This window comes from Podarcis cretensis (assembly GCF_951804945.1).
Source record: "Podarcis cretensis genome assembly, chromosome: 8".
Taxonomy (NCBI): domain Eukaryota; kingdom Metazoa; phylum Chordata; class Lepidosauria; order Squamata; family Lacertidae; genus Podarcis; species Podarcis cretensis.
Genome location: NC_137177.1, coordinates 53,999,969 through 54,022,977, shown reverse-complemented (window position 1 = coordinate 54,022,977; position 23,009 = coordinate 53,999,969).

Genomic DNA, 23,009 nt, shown 5'->3' with positions numbered 1-23,009 from the left:
GAAAGAAATGTCTAGAAGTGCAGCTTACCCTGTCAGAAAGTTCTGCAGAAGCAGCAATAGTTTTGAAATTCTCACTTCTGCACAAAATAATGGCAGTCTCTAGGAGAAATGCCTTTTGGGGGCCACCTGCACTCCTGCACAACTGCATTTTGACCCTTTCTAATGCAGCCTAACACTAGCTTATCTGGATCTCACTTTGCACTGCATGCAGGCAGAGGAGAGACGTGGATGGGTATCTGGAATCTGCTAAGCAAGACAGTACTAGATGAAAGCACCACTGGGGCAATTTGGCCATTGTAGGATTTATGGTGTTCACCTTCCTCTTCTCACTCCACCCGCCTCCTGACACTAAAGTGATTGATTTTGTGTCGGTGTGAAAGCAGAAATGTTCCATTTTGTAGCTGACGTCTTCCAAAGCTGAGGATTTACAAAGCAAGGCTGCAATCATGTGCAAGACTGGATGGAATCTTTCACTGATAATTTTTTTTTATCACTGGATCTTCTCCCTCCTTAGAAAGCTTCTACTAATCTTGGATTTTAAGCTGAAAGGCAGCTAATGCCTTTTTCTTTCAATTAGCATTTTTGATGGTACTTTAAAAAGAAGAAGTTTGTGCTGTATCTGGGTGTTGTTGCTTTTAAAGTTTCTAAAGCTGGGAAGAAAGTATAGTGCAGAGCTTAGAGAGCTGCTAGCCTTCTGGGTGTTATTGGACACAAGCTCCACTCAGCTCCAGCCAGCATGACCAATGGTCAGAGATGACGGGTGTTGTACTTTATTTGTTATTTATTTATTGCATTTATATTCCAAGGAGATCAAGGTGGCATACATGGTTCTCCCCCTCCTCATTTGAGATGTGGGCAGGAAGTGGCAAAGAGATGTTGGACTAACCTAATGGCAAGGGAAATACCAACCTGGTCCCATTTCTTCTTCTCTCCCCATGCTTTTTCCTTTTGTATCCTGTCTGTTAGGCTATGAGTCTGTGGGCATGTATTGTTTTATCTTTTAATACATATACAGTGCTTTGTAAGCATATAATAATTGGAATTGCTATCCAATGCTAGTCCTACTTTGAGTAAACTCACTGAAGGTAATGGACACGACTAACTTAGGTTCATTAATTTCAACGAGTCTATTATGACTATAATTTAGTTGGATGCTATCCAGTAATAACATTGTTTATATGTCCAAATACCAGTGTGGTGTAGTGGTTAAAGTGCCAGATTAAGACCAGGGAGACTGGGGTTCTCGTCCCCTCTCAGCCATGAAGCTCACTGAGTGAGTAAGTCACTGTCTCTCAGCCTAACCTACCTCACAGGGTTGTTGTGTGGATAAAATGGAAGAACTACATCCACCACCATCCTTGAGCTCCTTGCGGGAGCTCAAATCAATCAATCAATCAATCAATCATTAAACAAAACAAAAAGTTATCAGTGCTCTATGTAACTGTAAGCTCAAAAAACTTCAGAAATTTTGAAATCAAGTTAAGCATTTATTTTAAATTATCCCCAGAACCCTCCCTTTTGCAAGGCATGCAACACTCTCCTGAGCAAGTGTCCGCTACTTATCTTGAACATGCCAATCCATCTGGATGACAAATCTGTGCTCTGAAAAGCTAGAGAACTGACAGCCCTTTGCCTCGGCTGTCTTCTGTTTCAGATTATCTCCCTAGCAGGTATGACAGCAGCAGTCCAAGAAGGCCGACCTTTCGCTGCAGCGTCCTCTCACTGACCTCAAACCTGACCCTGCAGAGCTGAGACCACCGTCTTCACAGAGGCTGATGTTGCTTGTCTCTTGCTGGCAAGTCAAGCTTTGTGAATGCGTACATGAAATGAGAATTCGGGGAAATAAATTATAATGTGATGCACTATACAAAAAATAAAACAAAACATTTTCCCATTTGGACTGGTGAATCGGGCCTACAAATAAAGGAATGCTGGAGAAGGCACAGCCCTCTTGTAATTTTTTTTTACCCTACCCACCTTTGTGGGGGGGCGCGGGATTAATTTAAACATCATGGTTCTTGCATAAATGGCCACCGTAACATTTTCCCCACTACAGAGACCACATTCACACCATACATTTAAAGCACTATGATACCACTTTAAACAGTTCCCCCAAAGGATCCTGGTAACAGTTTGTTAAGGGTGCTGAGAGTTGTTAGGAGACCCCTGAGAACTTTGGAATCTGCAGTTCCCAGAGTTCCCTGAGAAGAAGGATTGTCTATTAAGCCACTCTTGAGAATTGTATCTCTGAGGGGAATAGGGGACAACTATAGTTGTCTCCTAACAGCTCTCAGCACCCTTAACAAATTACAGCTCCCATAATTCTACGACTGTTTAAAGTGATACAGCACACCATAATGCTTTAAACATATGCAATGAATGTGGCCATATTTGGCTGAACATTTGAAAGCTCTTTATCATCACATAGACAACATGTGGCACCTCACCAATGCAAGACCAGCAGTGCTGTAGTGAATATGGGGTTGTGTGTGGTAGAATAATCACCTTCAGCTTTTTCAAATCTGGGATTTGCAGCAGACAAATCCGTCAATTTCAGTTTCACCGTTTCTCATTTTGCCAAACTTAAATTCTGTTCTCCATATTTTTGCTTCAGTTTGCGAGTCCTCATGACAATTCTTCAGCATTTTAGTGCAAATTTCTCCCAATAGACACATATTTCTTTGCAATTTGACCTAATGCACACATTTTTTAAAAAGCCAACTTTCCCTAACAATGTGTTTTTTGTATGTTATTTTCACTAATATATGCATTTCTAAGCACGCATTGTCCTAGTGTATCAACTGTTGTGCCTATTACTTGGCTGAAGAACTGCATTGCAAAATACAAATTTGCAAAAAGTGCAAATTTCAAAAGGTGGCTGTGTTTTGGTCTGCATATTGTTTCAGATAGTGTGGATTAGGTAGGTTCTGCTTTAAATGTGAAGTGAATTGAATTTCTCGCCCTTCCCTAGTGCCAGATTACACTGCCATTTATCCTTAGGCCATAGCTACAGTTCAGACATAGTGGTTTAACATCCCCTCTTTCTCTCAGGAGAATTCTGAGAATTATAGTTCTGTGGTGTGTGTAAGGAATCCCAAGCAGAATTCTTAGCAACTCCACTAGCCAACAATTCCCAAGAGTCTTTGGGGGAAGCCACTGAGTATAGGTCCAGTATAAATCCATAGTGTAGACAAACCTCACCCTTGTCTGCAGGCCCATGCAAAGACCAGGGGGCAGCTGGATACACTTGCCCCAGGCCTCAGAGAGCTAAGCTGGCTGGGGGAGCCCGCAAGGGGCCTGCTGAACTTATGCTGTCATGCCAAGAATGCCTCATGCCTCCCAGCTGACCAGGGATTCCCACCCTGGGTCTCAGAGAAGCTATGCACCAGCCTGCTTGTCCGCCTTATCCCCAGACATGCAAGAGGTATTATCAGAGTTGAAGGACACATCCAGACAGGCAAAAACACTCATGGAGGGTGCAAAGCAGAGCTGTGGCTTGAGAAGAGGCAGTGTGGTTGGGAAGGGGTTTAGCCAGAAAATCCCAATGGCAAAACGGAGAAGCTTGGAGGGCTGTATTTGACCCTAGGCCTAAGGTTCCCCACCTTAGATTGTACTCTGTGTGAGTGATCTATAAGGTCTTTTCATTTAGCCAATGATGTGACTTCCCTGAATTAAAGGCTTCACACACAGCTCAGCTCCAGGGGCAGAGATGATCAGCCACCGAGATTTTGGATCTCTGGCAGCTGGTGAGTCAGCTGGAGAGAGGGAGGGACTTGCAGGCTCATCTCTATGTATACATTTTTGGGGGAATTCATCCATCGTGATGTGGTTTAAAATGTGCCCCGTCCCCCATCCCCCCAGTAAAAAGGAAGTCATTTGTCATGCACCAAAAAAAAAAAATCAGATCCCCAGACCTCTCCCACATTGACCACTTTTGTAGTACAAATGAGTCCATTAGCCTTTTTTTTAAAAAAAGACCTTGTCTTGACTGGATGAAGCTTGATATTAATGGATCATCAGGAAGGAACACCATGAGGGCCAGGTGTTAAATGGAAATGTTTCATTATTTACTTATTTAAATATTTATATACCACCCTCTTATAAAACATCAAGGAGATGTACAGCATATAAAAAGCTTTTTAAAAAACAACCACACAAAATTAAAAACAATACAAAGCAATCATTAAAATGACTGGCTACTGCTCAAATTATTAACAGCCCAAGGACTACTACTCACACTTGGGACTTTTGGGAAATGGGAGTAAGTGGTGGCATGATGGAAGTTTATAAAATTATGCATGGCATGGAGGAAACCCCCTCTCTCCTAACTGATGGGAATCCAGTGAAGCTGGAATCCAGCTCCAAGGGTCTTCTGGTGGTTCTGTCCCTGCGAGAAGTGAGGTTACAGGGAACCGGCCAGAGGGCCTTCTCGGTAGTGGCACCCACCCTGTGGAATGCCCTCCCATCAGATGTCAAAGAAATAAACAACTATCTGACTTTTAGAAGACATCTGAAGGCAACCCTGTTTAGGGAAGTTTTTAATGTTTGATGTTTTATTGTGTTTTTAATATTCTGCTGGGGAAGCCCAGCCAGATGGGTGGGGTATAAATAATTTATTCTTATTCTTATTCTTCAGGACAGATAAAAGAAAGGACTTCTTCATGCAGTGCAGAGTTAAACTATGGAAACTGTTCCCACAAGATGGCCACCAACATGGGGGGCTTTAAAAGAGGACTGGACAAATTCATTGAGGAGAAGGCTATCAATGGCTCTGCCACCATGGTCAGTGACAGTCATTGCTTCTGAATCTCAGTTGCTGGAAACCATAGCGGGGAGAGTGCTCTTGTGCCAGGGTCCTGCTTGTGGGTTTCTCACAGTTGGTCACTGTGAAACATAGGAGCCAACTCCTAGGGGATATGGGGGCTCCAGCCCCCACAATAAAATATTTGAGGGTGCTGGGCCCCCGCAAAGTTGAAGGGCATTCCCATTCAAATGGTGTGTGTGCACAGCATCATGTGATCCATTATGTGAGACGGAGCTTTCCTGGCCCCCACAATATTTTTTTCAAGTTGGCAGCGCTGCTGTGAAAACAGGATGGTAGACTAGACTGCTGGATCAGGCTCTTCTTATGTTCTTAGAGGATGGGGGAGTAGAATCATCTGAGGAACTGCAAAGTTTCATAAGACTAGCAAATACTTCTCACCATCAGCATACTTCGCAGACCACTAGGTTCTGTCCCAGAACTAAATTCATAGTAAAGTTGGCAGTTTCTCCTGAGTCAAAACATCTGAGGAATTTCAAGAAAGGCTAAAACAATGAGTGGCATTTCGATAAGACTAGCAAAATTTCTCAGAGGTGAGCCAAAATGGAACTCTTAACTTCACAGCCCTATTTGTATGCTGTGAACATGAATACACAGAGAGGGGGGAGAACCTGAGCACAGCCCTTTTAGGGGGCTCTATTCATTCAACTTTACTGTAGGCTTACTATATAGCAGGCACTAAAAATATTGCAGTGTAGGTACTTGCCTGATTTCAACAGAGAGTCCCAAAGTCTAGTTGCTGAAAGATCTATTTCTTGCAAGTGCGGAATAAGCATTATCCACTGTCCTGATTTAAGCAGGACATCCTGAAATTACAGAAACCACCTGGGCTTCTGACTGGATCCGGAATGTCCTGTTTTTTGGTCTAGCACTCTGGCCTGAGTCAACTGGCTTGTGCCAGAGTGCCAGACCAAAAGACACTCATTTTTTGACCTTGCACAGGTCAGCTAACTCCCACAAAAGCTCAGTTCCAAAAAACAAGTGTCCCAATATTGATCAGCAGGATGTTGGGCAGTCTGTATTATGTGGCACCTGTAATAGCACCAGATCCACAGATCAAAGCATTCAAGTGGCCACCTATGGGGTAAGGCAACCCCTCCCAGGACAGACAAGTCCCCACTTGTGCACAATCTACTAGCGCACGACTGCGCACATGCACAGCCCTGGGAACCTGGAAGTGGTGGGTGGCTCGTGGGTAGCCCCAGAGTAGACCCTGAAGAGGGCACCCCCTTTGGCCTCTGGGAAGGGTATCCTTGCAAGCCAGAGGTGCAGCGGGCCTTTGTTGAGGCTGCTCAGCCTCCTTGCCCAACAGCTGGCATGTGGGGTGGTACAGCAGCAACAGGCGCTTTCCCAAGCATCAGCTGAGCAGCCTCAACAAAGGCCCACTGTGCCTCTGGCTCACAAGGAGACCCTCCCTGGAGAGCGACTCCTCAGGAGCCATGAGGACTCTCCAGGGTGCCTCCCACTTACATGCATTTCATTTTTATACAAGGGGGGAGCAGCCTGTATATAATTGTGTAGAATATACACATTTTTGCAAGAATATGTCTGTAATAGAATGCATTTCTGTAAGTTATCTTTACTAACATATGCATTTCTGGGCACAGAAATTCAGCTCATGGAAGGGCCTTCTCTGTGGCAGCTCCTTGTTTGTGGAATGCGCTGTCTGATCCGTGTGTTGGTTTCCTTCATTAACATGCAGGAAGAACTTTAAAACCTTCCTGTTCATCCAGGCTGGAACTGACATTATAAACTGTGACTGTTCCTAAATGTTTTTAGAAGTTCTGGATGCTTTTCGGATGTTTCTTTTATTTTATTTTTAAGTGTAACATTCTGAGACTTTGTTGCTTGCCAAGCTAGGCTCATTTGGGAGAGAGAGAGAGAGAGAGAGAGAGAGAGAGAGAGAGAGAGAGAGAACAAATAAATAAATAATCTGCATGTTTTTGTGCCCAGTTTCTGGGTTGGAGCAAAAGTTCAAGAAACGTGAGTTTTTAAAGCACTTGCTGCATTTAGGTTAATACCAATTTCTCCTCCCACCCACTGGAGTTGTTTTTGTGACCAGAAGCTGTAGTGGATGTCACTTTTACAAAATCAAATTAAAAGTCATATATATGTCACAGTCGTAAAGGGGATTAAGAAAAGACCATAGACCAGCACTATCAGCCTGAACAGCTAAGGGTGCTTTCTAATCTCTCCCTGGCACTATAAATCTGTGGTCGTGTCACATTGCGGCCATCTGTCAGCCGAAAAGGAAGGGAGGCGGTTAATTTTGGGTAGTAAATTTGGGGTAGAACAAGCACTAATGGGCCTAAAATTAAGGAAGAAAAACACTGAGCTAAATGGTAGGAAGCACTTTATAACTGCAGGGTCAGCAAGACAATGGGATCACCCGTCAAGAGAGGCCGTGTGACCTGGATGCATTCAAGGCAAGATTGCAGAGAGAGGAGGGACGATCTTTGGGATATTTGTTTTATTGCTGCTTGAATTCCTTTATTACTGGGGCCTGCCAGGGCAGCTTGGAAGGATGTGGATGGAACAAGCATGGCCTGAATTAAAGAGACACTCTAAGTAAGATCTGGAAACCCTGTCTCTTAAGAGGGGGGCGGATCTTGGTGTGGTTACCTGGGGAAGGGAGTGGGGCCAACTCTGCACATACTCAGAGATGCTGTTTGTTTTTTATTACTTCACAATTGCCAGGACTAAGAAGCAATAGCTTTGTGGGATCACATAACACTGCGTACCCTCCAAATATTTCTCAGATGAAAATAGGGACATCCTACCATAACCTTCAAAATTTCTCTGATAAGGAAAAGGGGATCATTCCATGATCAAATCAGAAACCAGGATGGCTTCTGTAAATCTGGAACTGTCTCTGGAAAAAGGGACACTTGGAGGGTCTGATATCAGCCTGGAAAGAACTGCATCAACTGCATGGGGGTACACAGGAATTTTTCTGGGTGTGTGCAAATTAAAAGAATACTAGGAACTGTGGTTTCACCCTCACAGAGCTGTAAGTCCCAGCAGCCTCAACAAACTTCAATTCCCATGATGCTTTGGGGAAGCCAAGTGCTTTAAATGTGGATTGAATGTGCTTTAAATGTAAGGTGCAGATGGGGCCTTGGCCTAAGGACCATGCAAGCTTTGTGCAAGCAAATCAGGATGAGGGCTGGATAAGCAGGTCATCTGCAGGAGTCCTTATTTGTTCAGGGGGCTCTAAATCTTCCCAGGCAGCAGCTTTCCTGCACTCACCCACCTCTCTCTTTGATAGAAATTATTCGCTGCTGGAGTAACCCTAAGTAGCTCTGGCGTTTGTCTACCCTGGTGCTTGGACAAGCCTCCCGAGGGAGAGGCCTTTTCAAACGCTTGACATTTGAATATGTTGTTGAGGAAGAGGGTGTTTATCGCATGCACAGTAATTCACTTAGCTTTGAAAGCCACAAGTGGTATTTTGAATGGCAAGCAGCAAGTCGAGTTTGCGAATAAATGGCCTTGATTTATCAAGGCTCAGCTAACATGGGAAGCGACCCAAGAAAGGGGCCCAAGCGTAGTTGTTGGTTAATGCAACATTTCAAATCCGGTTTTTTATTTTTATTTTTTATTTTTTAAAATTTGATTCATGAATGCTGTGAATGGGGGAGGGGGGAGGAGAGGGAGGCTGGAACGGCTGGCAGGTGGATTGATTACACTGTAACGAAGGAGGACATCAACATGCCAAGGACAACTACCTGGACTTTGAAAATGAGCATTGAGCCGTGGCCGTGCAAAAATAGTTAACGCCAGCAATGCAACATAAAGCAGACCAGACTCATGCTAGGCCAGATCTGAGGGACCGTTTTCAGCCTGAGGGCAGTATTCCCTTCTGGGAAACCTCCTGGGGGCCACATACATGTGGTGGGCAGGGCCAGGGACAAAAGCTGGTGGAGCAATGAATTTGAATATTTCCTTTACCCCGTAGGCTATTATTTCACCCACTTCACTTCTCTTTCCTCCATTCAGGCAAGCGACAGACATGATCAGAGTTCAGGAACACATTTCAGCCAGGCAAAAGCCCTCAGGGAGAGTACAGAGTGAGACCGCTGAGCATGTGATCTCTTTGGACAGTTTATTATATTGTGGCCTGTTTGGGGGTGGGGAAGTTGTTTCTGTGTTGCAAGAAAACCACAAAGTATTGCAGTATAGCCAGTGAGAGATGGCCCCAATCGGTAACGCATATCCTTCAGAATGTTCTTAGCATTTTGTGCCTGAGATCTGTGCACTGAGGGTGGGTGGGTGTGCGAGCGCATGTGCACAATTTGGGGAACACATTCAGTGGTTGCCTTCAACAGCCTCTTTTGCATTCTGCCTGCTAAAGTGTCTTATTTCACTCTGAAGCTTTACATACCCGCCTCTACCAAAAAATGTTCATCCAACAGCAGGTGGTAGTGGTGGTGGTGGTGATTACTACTTTTATATTGCACCTTTCCACCAAGCAACTCAAAGGTGTTGTTACATCCCCCTCCTCCTTACCTCACAGCAACCATGTGAGGTAGGTTAGGCTGAGAGACTGACCTAAGATCACCCACTGAGCTTCATGGCTGAGTGGAGATTTGAACTCTGGTCTCCCAGGACCTAGTCCAACAGCCTAAGCACTCTGTGCCACATTTTGCTATATAAAAACTCTTTTGCACGTCGTGGATTTTCATTTCGAAATGCAGCTTTGCCAAACAAAGCAAACACTCAACCCTTTTAAGAGCATTCACCATCTTGCTACACCCTTTGAAATGGCTGGGGATCATAACGCTTCAAGGAAGAAAAGAAAAGAAAAACAACAACAGCAGCCCTGGCCTTGCTTTTGTCATTTCCCCAGCTGTGTAAAAGAAAAGGAAGCCAAGGCCAGTTACTTTAACCATTGAGTATTCTGTTGTTCCTTGGTTTGAGGGATCAAAACAGCCTTTAATACATCTTTTTCCACCACCAAGCTGTTCCCATATATATCAGTCCATCTTTCAGTTCCTGGCAGCCAGCTTAAGGTTAACAGCACACTGTTGTTCCCACTGAGGGTACGAAGTGGAGGGGTGGGGGAATCACCATGTTCTAATTTAGCAGATCCATTTAAAGCGCCACCCCCTGCCCCCACCTCCCTGCTCCAAAAGCCTGGAAACAGAGGAAATAGTTCCTGCCTGCACCCGCACGCAACCGACAGAGACCCTTGCCTCAGTGCTGTTTTCTTGCCCAGCTTCAATGCTTAAATGAGCATTGGTCAGGCTCCTTAGCTTGGAATAAGTGGCCAGTAAGTATGCAGAGCCAGCGAAGGCTAAATCTGAGACAGAGCATAATTCTGCTGAGCAAGCAATGCCCAAAGAGGCCCTGACTGCCTGCTTTCCCAATGTACCCTTTTTGAATGAGTTGAATGCCTTAGACATCATCTAGTCCAACTCAGAGGCACTGCAGGAATCTTTTAAGTACAGCATCCCTGACAGATGGGTGTCCAGCATCTGCTTAAGCACCTGCAGAGAAGAAGAGCCCACCACCTTTGGAGGCACCTCTCCCACAATCGGACAGCCCATTCTGTTGGGAAGTTTATCCTAATGTTTAGCCAAAATCTTCCTCTCAGCAATTTCCACCCATTGGTTCACCACGACTGGTGGGCAGCAACACCACAGTCCTTCTCTCCTCTCGGCTTCCCCCTCAGCTGCCTCTGCCTCCTCAGCCACCCATCCTCTGTCTCCTCTCCTCCATAAGTCCTCACCTGGTCCTGCTTCTTTCTCCTCCTCCTAATTTTCATCACACTGAAGTTTGCAAGGCTATCGCCATCTATCAGAAACCATGTGAACTACAATGTGACAGCAGTCTAGTTTCTTTATCATACAGCAGGATATAGCAAGTTGTCTTATGCTGCATCAGGCCACTGATCCATCTAGCTCAGTATTGTCCACACTGACTGGCAGCATTTCAGACAGGATTCTTTACCAGCCCTTCCAGGAGAGGCCACAGATTGAACCTGGAACCTTCAGCAAGCAAAGCAGGTATTCTACCACTAAGCTACATCCCTTCCCCATAGTTGGTGTGCGGGAGACGAGGGGAAGGTCATTCACCTCTTGTAAGACATGAAAGCAAAATGAGTGGATACTTAATCAAAAGGTGAATGTTTTCTTTCTAAGTACCTAATTCAATTTTCATTTTTTTCCAAAGTAACAGAGGACAGACAGTAGGATGAGTCGGCATAATCTCCCACTAACCTCAGCAATCACACCCCCAGTCAATGCACCCTTCTTAATGGCTGAGCAAATGTTGCCATGGTTCCTCTCCCACTCTCCCCCCTCACCCTGACAGTGCCCTTTAAAGCAGGGAGCCAAAAGGGCAAGGCAGATAAGCACTTAACAAATGACACAAGCCCAGCATTTACGTGGAAGAAGCTCATTTTCCAGGCAGCTCTGCTGCATATTCTACTCCCCCAGCCAGACCTCCCTCTCAGCAGCAGAAGAGAATTATCTGGGAATTTGGCAGATATTCCCACTCAAGCATCAGAATGGCAGGTCAAGGCAAATCCCGTGTGAAGATTCTTTCCAGTTTTGCCTATAGAGTGCTCTCCCAACAGTCCTCTGTTTACAGGGCTGACAGAAAGCAGTCCTCTACAGTGGTGTAGTAGTCCAGGATTGCAGGGTGTCAGAGACCTGTTACTATTTCTGCAGCAGGGTCCCTCTCTCAAGCATCCTTCAACCCACCCATTACCCCAAGAGGAGGGCTTTCTAGCTCCTGAGAAGAAGCCTTCTCACCCTTTGTGTTGATTGGAGTCAATCAGAGTGAAAGGAGGTGAGTCACCCACTGAGGATCGGCTCCTAGGTTCACTCTGGAGAAAGCACACAGAGGAGTTTTTCAGAATAGAAAAAACAAGGTGCTTCAGTTTCCAGAGAATGGTGTGCAGGTTCTGTTGTGTACAATACAACTTCATGGGAAATGCAACTCAACTTACTTTGAAATAAGATACTCGTGCAATCCAAATCATTCCCTAAGTACGTGAACAGAAAACAGTAGATCTAGCTAAAAGGCAGCTCATTGATTATTGCCTCCCTAATAATTATTGTTGTATAATCTCAGAAGTGGTGTGGCTGTGACTATAATGAAGAGACCCTGCACTTACTAATTTACCACGACAGCACCAGTAGTCTATTTGAGGGTGCTCTTTATTAGAAGGCTGTCTGGACCAAATTTAAAGATAACCTAAGATGGGAGAGAGATGCCCATCCACAGTGAGCAGCACCAGGACAGCAGACCAAGCAGGTGGCATGTAGGTCACTTGGTCACAGGCTTTACCACAATGAGATATACTGTATTTTAAATTATAATTCCTAAGTTTGTCCATTTACATGAACACATGTACTTTTTTGCAAATCATTTGCCCTCTTTTTTCTGTCAGGCATTTCCTTGTTGAGGGTGATGTGAGAGAGAGCCTTGAAGCCTTCCTGAACATTTTTATTATATCATGTAGTGTGTGGGGGGAGCAGTAACATTTGAATGATCATCCCCATATTGTCATTATTTTATTGCTTTTCATATTTGCTCTATAGAGCAATAGCTAGCCAGCCTCATGGCCTCCCGGTCAAGATTTCCTTCTCTGCAGCACAGACATAATGGCTATTCAGTGCCTGGTCTTGTCCAGCTTTTTGAGAATGTAAATCAACATGTCCCTGTTTTCCATTTTAGAACTTCCTCTTCTTCTAGCTAAAGCAGAACTGCCTTAAGTGTCCAAGGATCATAGCCTAATATCTCAGGCAATGTGTTGCACCAAATACTCTGTCCACCTTGCTCTTGATATGTTCCAGTGATGAAGATTTTGCAACACAGTAAATTGCCTTATATTGAGTCAGACTCACTGGCCCATCTTGTTGGGATGCATCTTGGGAGACGGGGGCAATTGGCAGGCCCCCAGCTGGCTCCAGTCCACCGGCCGGCAGCCGGGCGAACTCCAGTTCTCAGAACAGCAGCAAAACAGCAACTCAAGCCTCAGAGACCTTTAGAGACTGAGCACGCAAGCCAGCAGAGATAAGAACCCTTTGCAACAGAAGTAGCGGACAGAGGCATATGTAAGCATGTTTATTCAGCATTAGAACAAAGGAAAAACATGTCTGCTTCCCTTCGTGTCCAAGCAAAAAGCACAGGCAAAAGCTATATACAACAGAAGTTCCCAGCAGGCTGTGCTGGAAGTAAACAGACATGTGACATACAACAACTCCACATGCATGTTCTAAAGGTGGAATGGAACTATATCCTAACACATCTAGCTCTGTACTGTCTGCATTGACTGGCAGTGACTCTCCAAGATTTCAGACAGGAAGTCTCTCAATCTGTGAAAGGATTTCTGTGCTAGGATGGTGCTACAAATGGGGTCTTGAACCAAAGAGTGTCCAGGCACTGCATTCTCAAAGCCAGTGTTGGGCTACTCAGGGCTGCTAGCCAACCATGCAAGCAAACTGGGCAACAAACAAGTCAGCCAAAATTGTACGGGTGTGTCCACCTCAGTTGTGCAAATGTCTTGGACAGAGAACAACTTTCTGTATTTTTCAACGAGTTGTAGCAGCTCAACAGTTGGTTGGTTTGCCCGCCATCCTGACCTTGAGCTTTCTCATCGCTATTAGCAAAACACTTATAAAGCAGAGAAGTGATATTGAAGAGGAAAATTTTGCTACTCTGCATAGACCAAAGTGCAAGAGGGGAGGGCATGTGGACAAAATTTTAATTCACCTAGGGAAGTAAATTCCTTTTTACAAAATTTTTTAAAAAACTGCACGCTGACCATGTGGCTCACTATTAAAAGGATACTTAAGATAAGGCAACAGAGTCACGTACTTATCACCTGATCTCTGTCTCCCTTCTGGGAGCTATAAAGATGTTGTGAAGCAGCCCTCTGGAAATCTGCAGTGCTCTTTTAAAAACTTTTCTCGGTTGTCGTATCTGGAAACGCATTTTTCCTTTTCAAAGGACTCCTGCTATCCCTGATGGTTTCAGCAGCTGGCGCTTTATGTAGCCCACAAGCCCCCACCCAAAGCCCTCACGGAAGTCACCAGAGACAAAGCTGCCAAAAAGCTGTTCTTTGGGTGCCCCTTGATCAGAAATCCATCTGGAGCCATAAAAAGGCAAGTTGAAAGCTCCTGCGTTAGCAGAGCTGTGCACTCATTGTCACAGCTCCACTGTCTTCCTTGCTTTCATGCGCTCCTGTTATAATGAGAGGAAAGTGACGCATCTCCCAATCTACCCGGCAACGCAAAGATACCAGAAGGTGAATTTGTGAGTGGCTGGAGAATAGTCATTAGATGCCCAAGAGCCGCAATTTTTTGTTGTTGCTGTTCCATACCAGCGCAAGTAGGAAGTTTGCAGGATGTTATGAACTTCCCGTTTTGGTGACCTGCTGAGGAACTGCATGTAAATATGTCTCCCGTTCACCACACCCCAGCGCCAAACTTTTGGCTCCCGTCTGTAGACTGTGGCTTTTAAGATTAATGTGTTTTTCAGCTAGAGCTAGACAGAAACATACTGTTTATTGCATTTTTAGGATGCAAGTTGTGTGTAAGATGATGTAAGTTCCCAGGAGCTTCTGACCGAACAAAGTGGGCATTTTATGTATCACTTGTTCCCAAAGAGCATCCCCCTTGCTCAATAACAACAACCCACCTCACTAAATAACCCACATCATCTGTGCAAACAAATCAGGATGAATGCTCAGTAATCCAGTCTTTTGGAAGCATCCAGAGCATCTATGGCACCTTACAAGCTCATAGATTTATTATGGGATAACCTTTTGTGAGCTACATTCCCCTTTTTCACAGTTCTCAGAAGGGTACACCATAATAAAAGTGCTCTTTAAATGTATGGTGTGTATGCAACTGAAATCTTTAAGTCTCCGCAAAACTCTGGCTGCATACACTCAGCATTTTATTCTAGAATCAATGACAACTACTATTTTTTTTGCAGTCTGCACACAAACTAGACCTATTGTGGGGGGGCGGTCTTTTGCTTTCTAAACAGCGTTTTTTGAGAAACTGGTTTCATTGCAACAATAAAAGCTCATGGTAGGTGCCGGATTTATGTATAAGCTAAGCAAGCTATAGCTTAGGGCCCCACTCTCTTGGGGGCCCAAAAAAATTAAAGAAAAAAACTGGATGTACATTTCCAAAATATGAGATAAAAAACAAATAAAATAAAACCTATATGCAGCAACAGAGTTTTGTGTTGTGTAGGATCCTATGATGTAAGTAATGGGCCCCGCCTGCTGGCCTGCTCCCTAAAATATCACATATAAAGGGCCCCATTACCTTCAGTAGCTTAGGGCCTCATCAAACCTAAATCCAGCCCTGCTCATGGTATATTGTTTCTGCATAACCCTGTAGTGTGTCCATTTGAAAATGGATGTAGACAGTCCTCACAATGGGGAGGTGTATCCACACCTTCCCAGTGACAATGTATGTGAGGTGTATGCCAAGATTTCTTTCTTCATTCACTCACTCAGGGATATGCAGGTAGGAAAAGGCATGGATAACCTAATCAAGGTGACGGTTTTAAACACATATCAAGTAACCCCACCCATCCTTGTGGACATCAGGAACTAGAATCAATCTAGATTGAAAGTAGCATGTTGAGACAGAGCATGAATGATTCCAGATTGAGAAAAACCATGTTTTTGTGCTACAGATGGGTTAGTGTGTACACAGCCTCTATCACTGCAGAAGCCTCAGCTTCTCTGAGGGAACAGGAAGGTAATCACCCCTTGCTATCCCAAAGGCTCAAAAGACCTCCTGCTATCAGGAGCCCATCTCCTAACAATTTACTCCAATCAGTCCCCCTTTCTGTGCTGTTCTCCCTAACAGGGGAATGACCCCAGAAGGTATAACAACATCCTCTGTTTATAAAGCCCACAGTCTCACATTCCTGCTTCATGGATTCAAAGGAAAAGCAGCCTGGCATTTCCCATTTTAAAAACTTTTGGTGTTTCCCAAAGCTGCAATGGGCTCGATGAGAAATGGCTCCCCGAGGCAACATGCAAGCACAAAAGCACATGTAACTGAAACAATAAATTATTATCAGTGTCATCAGCCCTGCCAAGTGATGCTGTGGATTATGCCGTTTTAAGGCTGTGCTAATTTAACGCGCTGACAGACAGCCTGGCAGAGATAGCAGAGTATTGTTCTTGTGAGACTGTGTCTGTGGGGGAGCCGTGCAAAATCCGCTCTTTAAGATGATTCTGTGCCTTTTTAAAGGTCTAGCCTGTTAATGACTCCTAGCATTGCTCATAGATGCAGCGTAACCAGTTAGTCCATGAGTGGAGAACCTCCTTCAGCCGAAGGGCCACATTCCTTTCTGGACAACCACCTGAGGGCCACATGCCAATAATGGGTGGAGCCAAAGACAAATTTCACCTTTGCACAGAAGGCTGGTTTCTACACAAGGTCACATACCTCTCTCAATCCTCCATCCAAACAAGCAAGAGACATTATCTACAGAATATCTGTCACAAATAACACCCCTTATTAAGCATTCTGGTTCAAATAAGTGATCCCATCTTGACAGAAAAATATACCCCTTGAGTAAATAAAACAATTCCAACCATGAAACAAGGAAAGTGTAAAAGCAATTAAAATCCATATAAAAAAAGCAATTTAAAATAATTCCAATATATAAACAATACAAACATTGAAAAACAATTCCATAGATAAAAGCAGTTAAAAATAGTTCCAGTGCCAGAAGCAGACAGGGATAGCTGTCAACTTTAAATCCTGTTGAAAACGGAAGGTCTTCAGTAGGTGCCAAAAATACAACAGACACAGTGGTTGCCTAATACGTAGTGGGAGGGAGTTCCCATGGTTAGGTACCACCACACTAAAGGCCTGATTCCTCTATTACATAGAACAGACCTTCTGATAATACGTTATCTGAAGGAGACCCTCTCCTGCAGAGCGCAATGACCAAATGGGTAAATAAGGGGTAAGATGATCTGTCAAGTATCTTGGTCCCAAGCTGTTTAGCGCTTTGCACACCAGTGCCTTTGAACTTGCCTCAGTAGCTAATTGGCAGCCAGTGCAATTCTTTCAGGAGTGGCATAAAAGGTTGACAATTGTCTGCCACAATGAGCAGCTGCCCTGCTGCATTTTGCATGAGCTACAGCTTCGGGGCAAGCATCCAGGGCAGCTCCACATAGAGCACATTGCAGTAACCCAATCCGGAAGTCAGCAATGCATGGAGAACACCAAAGCCATAATGCCCAGAAATCAAGCTTGCATTCAGCTTCTCTGTCCCTCTGTCTCTGCACTGTTTTGGCTGACTCACTTCCTGATAGCTATTCCTTAATCTGTGCCTTCCCTCTGGGCCACATTTTTTTTTTTGCCCTATCTGTTGTTCACATACACTGATACAGTTGTTGCATACTCTTTAAAGGGGTATGGCTATGAGGGATTTGTCATGAGGAGTGTGTGCACTCTAGAATTTACCATTCTACCACTGGTCAGCTGTGAGCCCTATAGCAATAGAGGAACATTCAGTTCCACTTCCAGCTATAAACCAGCAGTAAATTCCCAGGGCGGATAGCACTTGAGAAATCCAATATAAGCTTCTCTGTCCGAACGGGGAGGGGGAATTTTGAGAATGTGGATTCCTTCCTAATTTATTCACTTCCCACTTTATAAGCTGCCATTTTTTTTCAGATTCCAAGGGCTGTATGAAAAATGGCTGGATCCATTCAATTCATTTTTAATTCTTAGGGTTTGTTTTCTTTAAAAGGGAGAGGGACGAAAAGATGGATTTGGGGCAAACTCTGGAAGGACCGCATCACCACCACCACCCCTATCCAAATGCAAATGCCATAGAATAGCAGCCTTAAGCAATAACCCTGTTTGACAAAGCCTGTTCTGTCCCGACACTCTTCTCAAAAATTCTTGTGTGAAAGTCAGACCTGCCTGGGGGGTAAGTCTCCTACGTACTTGGCCACTGAGAAGGATTTCTTTGTCTTCCAGTGAAACATGGGCATTTATTTTGGCAATGGGCAGGTTATAGATCTTGCACGCTAACTTGGGGGCGGGGGATACCTCGTTTGAGACGTTGCAGTACAAATGAGGTCTTGAGATGCCAGCAGGCTCCCAAAATATCAACTGAAGGAGAGCGGCTTATTAAAACCTGCATGAATATGGCAGCACGTGGTAAATGAGGCTTGTTTATCACAAATATCTTGCCTATATATGTGTGTGAAGGCAGAAAGAGGAATCTTCTAGGTATTTTCTCCTGCTTGTCAGAAGTACAACCGAAGAGATCATTCAGCATACAACTTAAGGGTTAATTATGTTAGTATTAAACCCAACAGGGGGACAGGGTTAACAGCCAGGAATAGTGGCATAGCATTCACTAATTGGCTGTGTATTTCTAAGGGAGCTTTTCCTCTGTATGTTTGGTTGATTATTGACCTGCCCTTTCAAGGAGGTAAATTAACAAACCTCAGAGGCTCAACCCACTTGAATGAGTGCCCATTTTCTTGCCCAGTCCTGCAACTCCAGCTGCTGGCCATATTAAGAGCTATGCCCACTCCTCAAAAGGAAGAGGCAGGGTGTGTGTCACTGTTGGACCAATGTCTTAGCTTGATCTTAGCCATGCAATTACACTACTGTGCCTTGTAAATTTTACCTTGCCTATCAATCTAATTTATGCAACAAAGATTTTGGCGGAAATAGGGGTTTGAGTTCTTCATCTGGCAGTAAGGGCCAGGACACTCAGGGTCAGTGTTGCCCATGTACAACTCAGCAGAGAAGAGGATGGGGACCACACTAAAATCATTTGGCTCTGCCTGGCATTGGGTCTGTTGAACTCCCTGTCATCCACCACACCAATCCCAATAGACACCAAATACTGTTTCTCAAACTATCCAGAGTTTCAAAGGCCAAACTAGGCGTGGAAACTAATAAGTTATGTAGACCAATACTTAGATTTGAGAGCACCTTATTGTGGCCAGGGTGGGTTTCAGTGCCCAGCAAGTGGAAGCTGAGGTAATGATGCTGGCATATGAATATTTTTCTCCAGTCTTTGTGATTTTATCAGGATGCTGTGTTTAGCTTTTGCTGGTGCACATTTGGGAAGATGTTCTTGTCAGCCAGGACAAATACACATACAACTGTCCAGAGCCTGGTCTCTAGGCTTCTCCCTGCCTGTGCAAATCCTGCTCTACATTCCCAGGGCATTCTGGGACAGGCATCCAATGCTTCAGGGTTTGGCAGCACCCGAGCCTGCTGGCGTCACCCTGGAGACAGAGAAGCAGGAGGGGGTTTGTCAACATTCAAGGAGCTTATGCCAAAAAGTGCAAAGAAGTGGAAAGGGGTTACATCATACCCTGGCCTCCCTGAACTTTTTTTTTTTTTTTTTTTTTTTGTGGGAACAGAACGGCAGGAGTTTATATGAAAACCGTGCCCTCAAAACAGTAAATAAATAGAGACAAAGCAGAGCCTTTTAACAAGTCTGCTCTTATTGATCTCTTTGGGAATTCCACTCCTTAAACTGTTTCCATTGGCTCAGGCTCCAAGAGCTTTCATCCATGATGGAATAGCCACAGAGGGGTTCTGTCCATCACATCCGCTTTGTTATGGATGACCCCAGATTCTACTGCAACAGCTTCTCTGATTTCCACCCAATCAAATGTGCGCAACAATTGTATCAGGACATAACCCCAAATATCCTTAGAATACATGGTTTCCCGGGAGGGGGGGGCAGTGGCATGAAGCCCAAATGCAGGAGAAGCAAAACCAGGAATGGACATCTCATATAGATAAGGAGGTTGGGGGAAATCCCTCCTTGAAAGTTCTTAGAAGCAGGCCCAAGATCTGCATCAGGTATAGTGGTGCGTTTCACTGCATCTTCTCCCAATGCTCACAATGGGTGAGGCCTCTTGCAGGAGTTCTGCTGCAGCAACAAACCTCCCCTGCTTGCCAGCTTACCCAGTGGCTGCAACATCAGTGCTGGGTGGTCCCAGAGCCACTGGCCAGCCATTGTGCTCGCAAGTGAGCAAGCTTTCCTGGCAGTAGCAACCACTTTATATTAATCGTGTTCTAAAACAGCTGTCCAGAGCAGCTCAGGGAACAGGCTTGGGGATGGATAACATTGTCATGATGGCTACATGGAACCTCCATGTTCAGAGGCAGTATACCTGCAAGTTGCTGGAATGTCAGACTTGGAGAGGTTTTGTTTTTTTTTTTTTTTTTTTTTTTTTTTTTTTTTTTTTTTTTTTTTTGTATGATCCAGCAGGTCTCTTCTTTACCAGTTTCTGGAGCAAGCTAGAATGAATGCAATGAATGCTAAGCCCAGCTAGTAGAGCAACCCTTCAACAAAGAGAGGAAATGCAGCCACAAATATGATGCAAGTGCACTGGTGTTAGATACAACCTGTGGATTGATTTAAGTGATTGCCCCTTAGTGAGTGTTAAAAAGTTAAAAAGAGAATGACTACCACACTGCCTTCCAGTCCCCTTCAGATATTTCCCCTATACCTGCTTCCCATATTGAGCACAAGCCCCCACTTATCCCAATATTGATGATCAATATTGAATATCTGATAAAGATACCTCACTCTTCACCCATCTGGAACAGGCATAGCACAGTTTTTCAAAGACAGCAAGGGAACAAGAAGCACACAATGAAGCAGACCCAACAGCAAAGGTCTGCACTTTCTGTAGATCTGATGGTGTTAAGTTGTGGGTGAACATATCAGACAACTCTTGTTTATTCACAGGCCAGAACAGAACTGAACTGAAGGGTTCAGCCAGCCTGCTTATATAGAGCTCCACTAGAATGCAACAGTAACCATTTTCTGTAACTATCCAATCACTGAACGTCACTTTCGATCCCTTACTTGCATATGTGGACCTGAACTATCTACAGTATCCCCCTGCTGGCCCAGGGTGAGAACTTTAGTACATAACAGATGGCATGGCATGCTAAAAAGTTTTTGAAGCCCAAACTTCTCAATGTGTGTTTTCTCACGACCCAGGAAACATGTTTTACCAAAGCTGCCATTGCTCCTTCAGTTTTGCCATGTGTCGCAGAAAGGGATTTAACACTGCAGTGTAGGATTTAAAACCACAACACGTATCACCAGTTACTGGATTTGGAGCAAATAAATATGCAAATAAAAATGTCATTTTGCTGAGCAAATTTCATACATCTGGAACATAAAAAGTGCAAACTGGGGACAGAGCTCTCAGCGATTGCGCCTATGAAACAGGTATAGTTAAAGCAAAGTGCGTAATGCTCAATGGAATGTGCCTCTTCACAGTTTCTCCTTTCAGAACTTGATTCTGGAGTCTCTCCAGTTCCTTATTAGAAGAGGACATTTAGGCCAAACACTTGAACAGGCCCAGCATTCTGACTCCCCATGAGCTGAGAAAGAGAGACTCGTTCCAGATGTTTGGGCCAGTGTAGGAACCCTAAGCCCTCTCCAATTACCCCAGCAGGGCGGGAAGGAAAAAGCCCTTCAGTGGAATCCAGCACAAAATGCATCCCTTCCATGCTGGGCAAAGGTTCGGAAACCCCAGGCGTTCTGGAAATAAGGTCTAAGAATGGGCTTTTTCAGCTCTTGGGCTACAGAGATAGATGTTCATTCCAAAAAATTAAAGTGTGGAGGGGAACAAGGTTTCCTTCCAAGGTGGGGGTGGGGGCTGCTGTCACACAGACAGCCTTATAAGTTTTACACACACACACACACACACACACACACACACACACACACTTAACCAGGCTTTTTATATATGTACACAGCATTCAGAATGGAATATCAGAAGCTGCCTTACACCATGTCAGAGCATTTGTCCTTCTAGCCCAGTGTTATATCCCATCCTTCCTCCCAGGAGCTCAAGACTTTTCTGCTGCTCCAGGGGGTAGGACGAGAACCAATGGATTCAACTTACAAGAAAAGAGATTCTGACAAAACATCTGGAACTTTCTGGTGCCATTTAACAGCAGCACCGACCACTTCAGAAGATGGTGAGCACTCCTTCATTGGAGGTTTGTAAACAATGTTTGGATGGCCATCTGTCAGGGATTCTTTAGCTGTGATTTCTGCATTGCAAGGGGTTGTACTAATTTACCCTTGGGATCCCTTCTATGAGTCTATGACTGGATGTGGGTTACCTTTACCCTATACAAATGTTTTCAGACTTTGGCTAGAGAGGAATTAGGAATGGTTTAAGGACTCTAACTGGTGTGAAGCTGGTTTGAGAAATACTACTGCATCAAAACAGTTGTATTTTATAACAAAATACAGGGTATGTATGCATTTTAGAAAAAGTTGGGCAAAGGTGGATTTTAAAAAACAGCACTGGAAATGCTGTGAGTATTCAGTAAACAGGAGTCCTACCACCTCCTCCTCCTCCTGACCTTCTTGCCATCTCTTGTTATTGCGTTACACTGACACCTACTGGAAAAGTAAGGGCCCCAAGTCCTGCATCACTTCTCCTGCCACTTGTTGCTTCCAGGAAGCCTGTTTGTTCACGCAACCTGCGTAGTCTCCTAGAGAGAGAGAAGGCATATTCTTGGATGTGGCCCAAATTCAAGGTATCAAAGAACACAGAAGAAGTTCTCTCCCACAGGCCAGCCTCAGTGTTAGGGGGAGGTGAAATAAAAACAGACAGAGTGGCATTCTGCATCTCTCCACCTCTTACTAATTTGTGTGCTGGCCTTGATGCAACAAGTGTGGCCTTTGGTGGGAAAGAGGCAGGATGTCAGTCCTAAGAGCTGGCTGGGAGAAACAGATCACCCGAAAGGTACCCGTCTGTCAGGATTAATTAAAGGCGCCTTTGAGAAGCAGCCAGCACCAAGTTGGAAAAAGATGTGGACTCGAGGGGACGGGTTGCCTCAACTCCAGTCCTTAAAGCAAAGGCCATTTTTAGGGATTTTCAACCTCCCCCCAACGTGGCAGTTCTCCAACCAGTGGTTGGTTGGTTGGTTGGTTTTTTGAAAAAATGTGTATTTTGAGAGAAAGTGTGCATCATTATATTAGGAGAAATTGCTCGCAAAAATGTGTACGTTAATCAAAACTGTATACAAACATGTAAGAAAATTTCACTAAAATGCTGGATAATTTTCAGGAGAAATGTGGATAACTGGATTTCAACCTAGAAAACTGAGAAACAGAGAGAAGTGAAATTGGCAGAGCCTTCCACATGTTCTCATTATTTATTATTATTATT